At 45.0% G+C, this 11314-nt stretch overlaps 1 protein-coding gene across 1 annotated transcript in view; it reads right to left on the bottom strand.

Annotated features, from left to right (window-relative positions):
• The window catches only part of SNTB2 (syntrophin beta 2), a 116120-nt gene that overhangs the window by 1655 nt on the left and 103151 nt on the right, over nucleotides 1-11314 (bottom strand). The window lies entirely within an intron of this gene.

The raw sequence follows: 11314 nt of genomic DNA, 5'->3' as shown, positions 1-11314 counted from the left end.
TTTTTTTTTTTTTGAGACGGAGTCTTGCTCTGTCGCCCAGGCTGGAGTGCAGTGGCCGGATCTCAGCTCACTGCAAGCTCGGCCTCCCGGGTTCACGCCATTCTCCTGCCTCAGCCTCCTGAGTAGCTGGGACTACAGGCGCCCGCCACCACGCCCGGCTAGTTTTTTGTATTTTTTAGTAGAGACGGGGTTTCACCGTGTTAGCCAGAATGGTCTCGATCTCCTGACCTCATGATTCGCCCGTCTCGGCCTCCCAAAGTGCTGGGATTACAGGCTTGAGCCACCGCGCCCGGCCAGGAAAAATATTTTCTTGAGAATGTGTGATACCTAACGTATATGGAACCTTCTAAAGTGTGTTTTGTTTTGGTCACTGAGATGAGGCAGAAATGACCATAACACTCCTTGACATCTGATTCAGTTTAAGTCCATGAGTACCCACTGAACACTCATAGTGGCAAGTGTGTGTAGGCTGTGCAGGGCACTGAAGAAGCAAGAGGCACAGTCCCTGCTCTCAAGGACTTTGTAAACGCATTAGCATAAACAGGAAATCCCCAGCTGTGTAAGGCAGAATGTACAGAACATGAGCAAACACCAAACTGAATGAGGCCAAAGTCAAGAAAAGGTTTCCTGGAGGAGATGGGCCTTCAGATAGGCCCTAAAGAACTGGTAAAACTGGCCGGGTACGGTGGCTCACAGCTGTAAGCCCAGCACTTTGGGAGGTCGAGGTGTGTGGATCACTTGAGGTCAGGAGTTCGAGACCAGCCTGGCCAATAAGGCAAAACCCCGTCTCTACTAAAAATAAAAAAATTAGCCAGGCGTGGTGGCACATGCCTGTAATCCCAGCTACTCAGGAGGCTGAGGCAGGATAACTGCTTGCACCCAGGAGGCAGAGGTTGCAGTGAGACAAAATCACACCACTGCACTCCAGCCTGGGTGACAACAGCAAGACTCTGTCTCAAAAAAAAAAAAAAAGAATTGGTAAAACTGGACAGGCAGGGAGGAACAGGCAGAAGGACTGAACTGGGCGAGAAGGAACAACCAAAGGAGCAAAGGCAGAGAGGCCTTTCAGGAGCTGTGACATAGTTCGGTTGGCATTTGGGATGAAGATAAAGATTATGTTCATCAAAGTTAAAGGCTATACTCAGCAAAAGTCACAGTCACACAGTCAATGCTATCAAAGATACAATTCAAAGGATACCTCTGAATTGACAGGATACAAACAATTTTGGTCATCAAGACTGGCAAATACCCCAGGTGTGGAGGCTCATGCCTATAATCCCAGCACTCTGGGAGGCTGAGGCAGGAGGATCACTTGAGGCCAGGTGCGCTAGAGACCAGCCTGGGTAACATGACAAAATCTCATTTCTACTAAAAACAAAAAATGTATCAGGGCATGGTGGTGTGTGCCTACAGTCCCAGCTACTTGGGAGGCTTGGGTGGGAGGATCACTTGCGTCCAGGAGTTCAAGGCTGCAGTGAGCTATGATCATGCCACTGCACTTTAGCCTGGGTGACAGAGCAATGTCTAAGCAATTTTAAAAAGAGATTTAGAAGTCCTTTTTTTTTTGTTTTGTTTTGAGATGGAATCTCCTTTTGTTACCTAGGCTGGGGTGCAGTGGCGTGATCGCGGCTCCTTGCAACCTCAGTTTCCTGGGCTCAAGCAATTCTTTTTTTTTTTTTTTTTTTTTTTGAGACGGAGTCTCGCTCTGTCGCCCAGGCTGGAGTGCAGTGGCCGGATCTCAGCTCACTGCAAGCTCCGCCTCCCGGGTTTACACCATTCTCCCGCCTCAGCCTCCCGAGTAGCTGGGACTACAGGCGCCCGCCACCTCGCCAGGCTAGTTTTTTGTATTTTTTTTAGTAGAGACGGGGTTTCACCGTGTTCGCCAGGATGGTCTCGATCTCCTGACCTCGTGATCCGCCCGTCTCGGCCTCCCAAAGTGCTGGGATTACAGGCTAGAGCCACCGCGCCCGGCCTCAAGCAATTCTTTTGCCTCAGCCTGCTGAGTAGCTGAGATTACAGATGCACACCACCATGCCCGGCTAATGTTTTTGCATTTTTAGTAGAGACAGGGTTTCACCATGTTGGACAGGTTGGTCTTGAACTCCTGACTGCAAGTGATCCACCCACCTCGGTCTCCCAAAGTGTGGGGATTACAGGCATAAGCCATTGCACATGTGTTTTTTTTTTTTTTTTTGAGACAGAGTCTCGCTCTGTAGCCCAGGCTGGAGTGCAGTGACATGATCTTGGCTCACTGCAACCTCTGCCTCCCAGGTTGAAGCGATTCTCCTGCCTCAACCTCCTGAGTAGCTAGGATTACAGGAGTGTGCAACCACACCCGGCTAATTTATGTATTTTTAGTAGAGATGGGGTTTCACTATGTTGGTCAGGCTGGTCTTGAACTCCTGACCTTGTGATCCACCCGCCTCAGCCTCCCAAAGTGCTGGGATTACAGGTGTGAGACACTGTGCCCGGCCCCCCCCCCCCCCCCCCCTTTTTTTTTAAGGCAGAATCTTGCTGTGTCACCCAGACTGGAGTGCACTGGCACAATCTCAGCTGACTGCAACCTCTGCCTCCCAGGTTCAAGCAATTCCGGTGCCTTAGCCTCCTGAGTAGCTGGGATTACAGGCGGGCACCACCACACCCAGCTAATTTTTTGTGTCTATGAGTTGAGACAGGGTTTTGCCATGTTGCCCAGGCTGGTCTCGAACTCCTGAGCTCAGGCAATCCACCTGCCTCGGTCTCCCAAAGTGCTGGGATTACAGGTGCGAGCCACTGTGCCTGGCCTGAGAGGTTTTTTTTTGAGATAAGAGTCTCACTCTGTCATCCAGGCTGGAGTGCAATGGCGCAACCTCAGCTCCTTGCAACCTCCACCTCCTGGGTTCAAATGATTCTTATGCCTCAGTTTCCCGAGTAGCTGGGATTACAGGTGTTCATTACCACGCCTGGGTAATTATTGTATTTTTAGTAGAGACAGGGATTTCACCATGTTGGCCAGGCTGATCTCAAATTCCTGATCTGAAGTGATCCACCCACCTTGGGCTCCCAAAGTGCTTGGCCCCTGAGATTGATTGCTTGTATGTATGTATGTATGTATGTATGTATTTATTTATTTGTTTATTTAATTTATTTATTTATTTATGACAGAGTCTCTCTGTTGGCCAGGCTGGAGTGCAGTGGCATGATCTCGGCTCACTGCAACCTCTGTCTCCCGGGCTCAAGCGATTCTCCTGCCTCAGTCTCCCGAGTAGCTGGGATTACAGGCGTGTGCCACTACGCCTGGCTGATTTTTGTATTTTAAGTAGAGACGGGGTTTCTCCATGTTGGTCAGGCTGGTCTTTAACTCCCGACCTCAGGTGATCCGCCTGCCTCGGCTTCCCAAAGTGCTGGGATTACAGGTGTGAGCCACCACGCCCAGCCATAGTTTAAAATTTGTAATTAATACCAGATTCTTCTGAATGAGACTGTGACCTGGTCATGTAAATGCTGTGCCAAATAGAACTAATTAAACAGTTTTTCCCTAAATGTTTAGTAGATCACACAGGCAATGATGGCAATGATGATTAAGTGCCTGACATCCCTTACCCTTTTAGGAGTAATGAACCAAAGGGAGATAAGGGAAATAAGCCTTTCACTCTGATTTAACAGCTGTGTGTGTGTGTGTGTGTGTGTGTGTGTGTGTGTGTGTGTGTGAAGTGGCTCCTTTTTTTTTCTTTTTTTTTTTAGTATAAATTCCCCATTTAGTAAGAGGAGTGGCCCTTTCTGATGGGATAGCTTCTGGGGCTTATTAGTTGAGCTGCTGCAGTTGGCTCATTATGTCTTGGTTCACTTAGAATGCTTTTGGATGGCTACATATCCACTATCCACTCCAATTTATAGATAAGTCAGTAAAAAATTCAGTATGTTGATTTTGTTTAACAGGGTTGTTTCCAGAAATAGAAAAAGACACACAATAGCAGCACAATAGTAAGTACTAAAGTTAAAGGGATAACAAACTACAGTTTTGGCTGGGCACGGTGGCTCACACCTGTAATCCTAGTACTTTGGGAGGCCGAGGCAGGCGGACTGCCTGAGCTCAGGAGTTCGAGACCAGCCTGGGCAACATGGTGAAACCCCATCTCTACTAAAATACAAAAGAAATCAGCCGGGTGTGGCGGCGTGTGCCTGTAATCCCAGCTACTTGGGAGGGTGAGGCAGGAGAATTGCTTGAACTTGGGAGGCAGAAACTGCAGTGAGCCGAGATCATACCACTGTACCCCAGCACTCCAGCCTGGGTGACAGAGCAGACTCTGTCTCACAAAAAAAAAAAAAAAAAAAAAAATCAAAAACTACAGTTCTTCAGGTATCAAGAGAGGAAGGTACATAAGCACAGGGCTCTGCGGTGGGTGCTTTTATTTTACTTTAGATGGAGTCTCGCTCTGTCGCCCAGGCTGGAGTACAGTGGCATGATCTCGGCTCACTGCAACCTCCGTCTCCCAGGTTCAAATGATTCTCCTGCCTCAGCCTCCCGAGTAGCTAGCACTACAGGGGCGCATCACAACGCCCTTTTTTTTTTTTTTTCCAGTAGAGATGGGGTTTTGCCATGTTGGCCAGGATGGTCTCGAACTCCTGACCATAGGTGATTCACCCGCCTTGCCTCCCAAAATGCTGGGATTACAGGCGTTAGCCACCATGCCCAGCCTGTAACATTCTTTATAGTGATAAGAGTTTCAGTGTATGGGACTGATGGCTCTTTAGTCAAAAAACAATTTTTTTTTCCTGATGATACAAGCATGATATAACTTTAAAAATTCAAACAACTGGCTGGGCACAGTGGCTCATGCCTGCAATTCCAGTGCTCTGGGAAGCTGAGGTAGAGGACTGCTTGAGGCCAGAACTTTGAGATAAGTCTAGGCAACATAGTGAGATTCTGTCCCTACCAAAATTACAAAAATTAGCCAAGCATGGTGGCATACACCTGTAGTCCCAGTTACTTGGGAGGCTGTGGTGGGAGGATCACTTCAGCCTGGGAGGTCCAGGATGCAGTGAGCCATGTTCGTGCCACTGCACTCTAGCCTGGGCAACAGAATGAGACTGTGTCTCTAAAAAAATAAAATAAAATAAAATAAAATAAAATAAAATAAAAATTCACACAACATAAAAGTGGTCTATAACTGCAGTTGGATTTAGGGATGGAGAAAAAGCCAAGGATGTCTATGGCCCAAATTACTGAGCAATAAAAGGCACTGCCCACTTCAACAGCCAAGATAGGCTCTACATCTCCCTCTATTGTTTCCTCTCTTCCATCTGTCCCTCTTCCAGGCTAAGGCCAATCCCCTCACCTGTGCCTTGGATTGCATCTACCTCCACCTTCCTAGAAACAGTACAAGACTGATTACTCCTTCTACCTCTTGTGTTTTCAACACGGCCCTCTGAATCAGATCCCTCCCATTCACTTTTAAATGCTCAAGCCTCTCTCATTATTAAAAGAAATGCCACTACTCAACTCTGTACCTTACCTCCAAGGACCACTCCCCACCCACCCTCTTCCTATCAAAACTTCTTGACAGAGCTATCTACTCAGTTTGCCCATGATTCACCTCATGTCCAGTCCTCAGCCCTCTGCAATCTGCCACTGCCATCACATCGTTTTGCATCTCTCCCCAAGGGCATCAATTATCTCCATATTGCTAAATCCAACCTGCTTTTTCAGCCTCATCCTACTTGGCACTTGTAGTACTAATTGTTGGCTGTCTATCAGCTTCTATTTCTCTATTCTTCTTTATAGGCACACTCCAATTTTATTCAGGTTTTTACTGTGTCCTAATGTGTTTCAGGGAAGGGTACTCCCAACTTATGGATAGACAACTTCGGGGCCAGAGCATGGGTTTCCCCTGGTGATTGTTCTGGTTCAGACTAGACATATGAGCCAAACTGACTCAATCAGATTGAAAAGATCTATGACTAGGAAGAGAAGGCCCCTCTCTCTTTCACTCTTGCTCTCTCTCTTTTATGCAAGATATTTAATATTTATTCTAGTTTTAGTGGCCACGTCCTACTATTTTTAGCATAAACCATTCCTACTGATACATTTACTCCTACTGACTTTTCCTCCCTTGAAATACTCTTCCTTTGGTTTCCACAGCCTTACCATCCCCACCAATCCTGGTTTTCCTTTTACTGCTCTGGCTACTACTTCTCAGATTCCTAAGTTGGGGGTTGTGGGGTGGGGCATTAGCTTTTTCACACCACGGGGATGTTATTAAGTGTAAAACATACATTAGAAATGGCTTTCTAAGAAGCTCCCTGATAGTAATAAAGCTAGGAAGAAAACTTGCTCAATAAATAATAAATTAAAAAACTGGCATTATAATAAGGTGAACACTGGGCCAGGCGCAGTGGCTCACGCCTATAATCCCAGCACTTTGGGAGGCTGAGGTGGGCGGATCACCTGAGGGCAGGCATTCATGACCAGCCTGGCCAACAGGGTGAAACCCCGTCTCTACTAAAAATGCAAAAAAAAAAAAAAAAATCAGCTGGGCATGGTGGTGGGCACCTGTAATCCCAGCTACTCAGGAGGCTGAGGCAGGAGAATCGCTTGAACGCGGGAGGTGGAGGTTGCAGTGAGCCGAGATCATGCCATTGCACTCCAGCCTGGGAAAAAGGGCGAAACTCCATCTAAAAAAAAAGGTGAACACTGGTAAATACAACCAGTGTTGTATTTATCCACTTTGTGTAGATAGTACAACCAGTGTATATGTTATCCACTTTGTGTCTATTTATTTATATTTATTTTTTTGAGACAGAGTCTCACTCTGTTGCCCAGGCTGGAGTGCAATAGCATGATCTTGGCTCACTGCAAGCACTGCCTCCTGGGTTCACGCTATTCTCCTGCCTCAGCCTCCTGAGTAGTTGGGTCTAAAGGCGTCTGCCACCACACAGGTGCCTACCACCACGGCCCGCTAATTTTTTGTATTTTTAGTAGAAACGGGGTTACACTGTGTTAGTCAGGATGGTCTCAATCTCCTGACCTCATGATCCACCTGCCTAAGCCTCCCAAAGTGCTAGGATTACAGGCGTGAGCCACTGTGCCCGGCCTATTTATTTATTTTTGAGACAGGGTCTCACTCTGTCGCCTAGGCTGGAGTGCAGTGCTACAGCCTGGACCTGCAGGGCTTAAGCAATCCTCCCACTTCAGCCACCTGAGTAGCTGGGACTATAGGCATGTGTCACTATGCCTGGCTAACTTTCAAAAATTTTCAGAGACGTGGTCTAACTCTGTTGCCCAGGCTTCTTTTATTTTTTATTTTTATTTTTTTTAGAGACAGGGTCTCATTCTGTTGCCTAAGCTGGAGTGCAGTGGTGTGATCACAGTTCACTGCAGCCTCAAACTCCTGGGCTCGAGTGATTATCTTGCCTCAGTCTCCCAAACAGCTAGGACTACAGATACACGCCACCATGCCCGGCTCATTTTTTTTTTTTTATAGAGATGGGGTCTTGCTGTGTTACTCAGGCTAGTCTCAAACTCTGGTGTCAAGTAATCCTCCTGCCTTGGCCTCCCAAAGTGCTGAGATTACAGGCATAAGCCACAGTGCTGGGCCAACTATGTGTTTTTTTTAAATGAGAACTGCTGGTGGTTATCAATGTGTCATGAGGGACAAAGAACCTAATGGCAGAGTTCTATGCTACAGGTCCTGTTTCTGGGGCTCTGGGGGGCTCTATCTAGTGTTTCCAGCAGGTCCCCTGGCCCATCTCTCTAGCAGCCATAGGACTGTGTGTGTTATTCAGAGCAACTCAGAAGGGAGTAAGTCTTTCAGGTTAGATCTGGCCTGACTGCCCAGGACTGTCTCAGAGAAAGGCTGGGGCATCCTTCCCAGTGACTGCACATAGGAAAAGCCACCCCATCAGGTATAAGCAACAGGCTCATTATGCCCAGGGTCACAGAAAAGAATATGACACTGTGTTCTTCTCTTATTGCTATTTGGTCAAAGGCATGAAGTATGTCTTACTTATTTTTCTTTTATTACAAAGCACAGCACTTCATAAATACTAAAACACTCAGTAAATATTTATTAACTTAACAAATTAGACTGATATTGTACGTCCTTCAGAAGTTTAACCTGGTCATAAGAATGAGTCATTTAGAGAAATTTCAGGGCTTAAGGCTCTAGTTTTGGAGCCCAAAAAGGCCCCAATTCAAGTCCTAACCATACTAACACCAGTTCCCACATCTTGAAAATGCAGGTGACAACATCTGCCCCAGAGAGTTGTGTGTGAAGGTTAGATGATGCCCGTATTTCATTTATGCCTTATGACAATCCTGATACACACCTATTTTTTTTTGGTTTCTGTCCTTCCTACTTGAAAAATAGGGGCTATGCTTACCTTATTTTATTATAGCTAGTAAAAGCACAGAGTATACACTAAAAAATACTTGCCAAGTAGATGAGTAAAAAGGACTCAAGATAATTTCTAAGAAATGGTGAACAATATGGTCACAGAAAATTGTTTCCTCATATATTTTAACAATATAAATCATTTTAAATGCCTGCTTTTCTTCTCTTCTCCCAGATTTTCTTCATTTTTATTAACGTAATTCCTACCTATATTTACAGCTTCTTAGTCTTCATATCATCAAAACTACAGACATATAAAGTACCTTCATAAAGTTCTTGTATGACTTAAAAACTTTAATGGCTTAAATAATTGGTATGATGAAAATAAGCCTTTAAAAGTATACTATACAATTTTTAAAATAGTTTCAAATCTTGTGACAAATGGAAAATGGCTTTATGTACTTGAGGAAGAGAGCTGCATTCTATTCCTACTCATCTTGAAGTTCATATTTGCAAGCAGGAGAAAGTCCTTCTGTACCAGAGGGATCACTGATTACAGTAGAGTTAGAGGTCTACAGTAACTATAGCCTAATCAAGGTTTAAAACCAAATGAACATTAGGAAGATTATGTATTGCATTTACTCATCACATTTTGTAGGTATTCATTGAAATTTTCTAGATGGGTAAACTATAACCAAAACATAGAGACAAGGAACAGCTTAACTGATTTCTTTTTGCCAACTACAGTTTTAACAGACAGTTCTGAATCTCCCAACAATTTTTTTTTTTTTTTTTGAGACAGGGTCTTGTTCTGTTGTCCAGGCTGGAGTGCAGTGATGTAATCACAGCTCACTGAATCCTTGACCTCTCGGGCTCAAGCGATCCTCCCACCTCATCCTCCTGAGTAGCTGGGACCACAGGCGCACACCACCAGGCCTGGGTAATTTTTTAATTTTTTGTAGAGACAGGGTTTCACCACGTTGCCCAGGCTGAGCTCAAGTGATCCACCTGCCTCAGCCTCCCAGAGTGCTGGGATTATAGGTGCGAACCACAATGTAATCTTTTTAATATTAATATGTAATATTTATATGTATCTAAGGTGCACATGCAATATTTTGTTACCTGATATTTTGTTACATGTGTAAAATGTGTAATGATCAAGTCAAAGGATTTAGGGTATCCATCACATTGAATATTTAACAATTCTATGTGTTGGGAACATTTTAAGTCCTTTCTTCTATTTGAATTATACAATGCATTATTGTTAACTATAGTCACCACACTCTGCTCTTGAACATTAGAACTTATTCCTTCTTTCTAATTGTATGTTTATACCCATTAACCAACCCTTCTTCATAGCCCCTCACAACACACCCATCCCAACCTCTGGTATTTATCTTGTACTCTCCACATCCATGAGATCAACTTTTTTTTTTTTTTTTGAGTTGGAGTTTAGCTCCTGTTGCCCAGGCTGGAGTGCAATGGTGAGATCTTGGCTCACCGCAACCTCCGCCTCCGAGGTTCAAGCAATTCTCTTGCTCTTGCCTCAGCCTCCCAAGTAGCAGGGATTACAGGCATGCATCACTATGCCTGGCTAATTTTGTATTTTTAGTAGTGATGGGGTTTCTCCATGTTGGTCAGGGCAGTCTCAAACTGCCGACCTCAGGTGATCCACCTGCCTTGGCCTCCCAAAGTGCTGGGATTATAGGCATGAGCCACCACGCCTGGCCACTATTTTAGCTCCCATGTAAGTGAGAACATGCCATAGTTGCTTTCTATGCCTGCCTTATTTCACTTAACATAATGACCTCCAATTCCATCCCATGTTGCTACAAATGACATGACTGCATTATTTTTTATAGCCAAATAGTATCCCATTGTGTATATATACCATATTTTCTTAATCCATTTGTCCACTGATGGACACTTAGGTTAATTCTGTATCTTTGTTATTGTGAATAGTGCTGCAATAAACATGGAGGTGCAGGTATATTTCTGATATGCTGATTTCTCTTCTTTTGGATAAATAGTAGTAGGGTTGCTAGATCATATGGTAGTTCTATTTTTAGCTTTTTGAGAAATATTCATACTGTTTTCCATAATGGCTATACTGATTTACATTCCCACCAACGGTGTATAAGAGTTCACTTTTCGGCCGGGCGCAGTGGCTCATGCCTGTAATCCCAGCATTTTGGGAGGCCGAGGTGGGCAGATCACGAGGTCAGGAGATCGAAGCCATCCTGACTAACACGGTGAAACCCCGTCTCTACTAAAAATACAAAAAATTAGCCAGGCATGGTGGCAGGCACCTGTAGTCCCAGCTACTCGGGAGGCTGAGGCAGAAGAATGGCGTGAACCTGGGAGGCGGAGCTTGCAGTGAGCCGAAATCGCGCCACTGCACTCCAGCTTGGGCGACAGAGCGAGACTCCGTCTCAAAAAAACAAAAAAAGAGTTCGCTTTTCTCTGCATCCTCACCAGCATCTGTTATTTTTTGTCTTTTGAATAATAGCTATCCTAATAGTTACCAAGGTAATATTAAGATACAGCTGTATGGCTTTAAAGGGAAGTTGATTAAAAAAAAAAAATACAGCTGTGAATAAGAACAAAAAAGTTTAAAATTACCAAAAAATATGTTTCTTTTGTCTATTTAAAAACATAAGGAAGCAGCTGGCCCTTACTCATCCTTTCCTCTAGACATCATATTTCAACAACTATGAGCCTGGGAAGCTTTATCCTGCAAAATGAAATGTAGCTGCTAGACACCAAAGAAACAACTGAACTAAAAAATGCTGAAAATCGGGCCGGGCGCGGTGGCTCAAGCCTGTAATCCCAGCACTTTGGGAGGCCGAGACGGGCGGATCACGAGGTCAGGAGATCGAGACCATCCTGGCTAACACGGTGAAACCCCGTCTCTACTAAAATACAAAAAACTAGCCGGGCGAGATGGCGGGCGCCTGCAGTCCCAGCTACTCGGGAGGCTGAGGCAGGAGAATGGCGTGAAC

This window comes from Piliocolobus tephrosceles, chromosome 17 (genome assembly GCF_002776525.5).
Source record: "Piliocolobus tephrosceles isolate RC106 chromosome 17, ASM277652v3, whole genome shotgun sequence".
Lineage (NCBI taxonomy): Eukaryota > Metazoa > Chordata > Mammalia > Primates > Cercopithecidae > Piliocolobus > Piliocolobus tephrosceles.
Note: the sequence above shows the minus strand (reverse complement) of the source record. Positions and strands in the feature narration are given on the sequence as shown.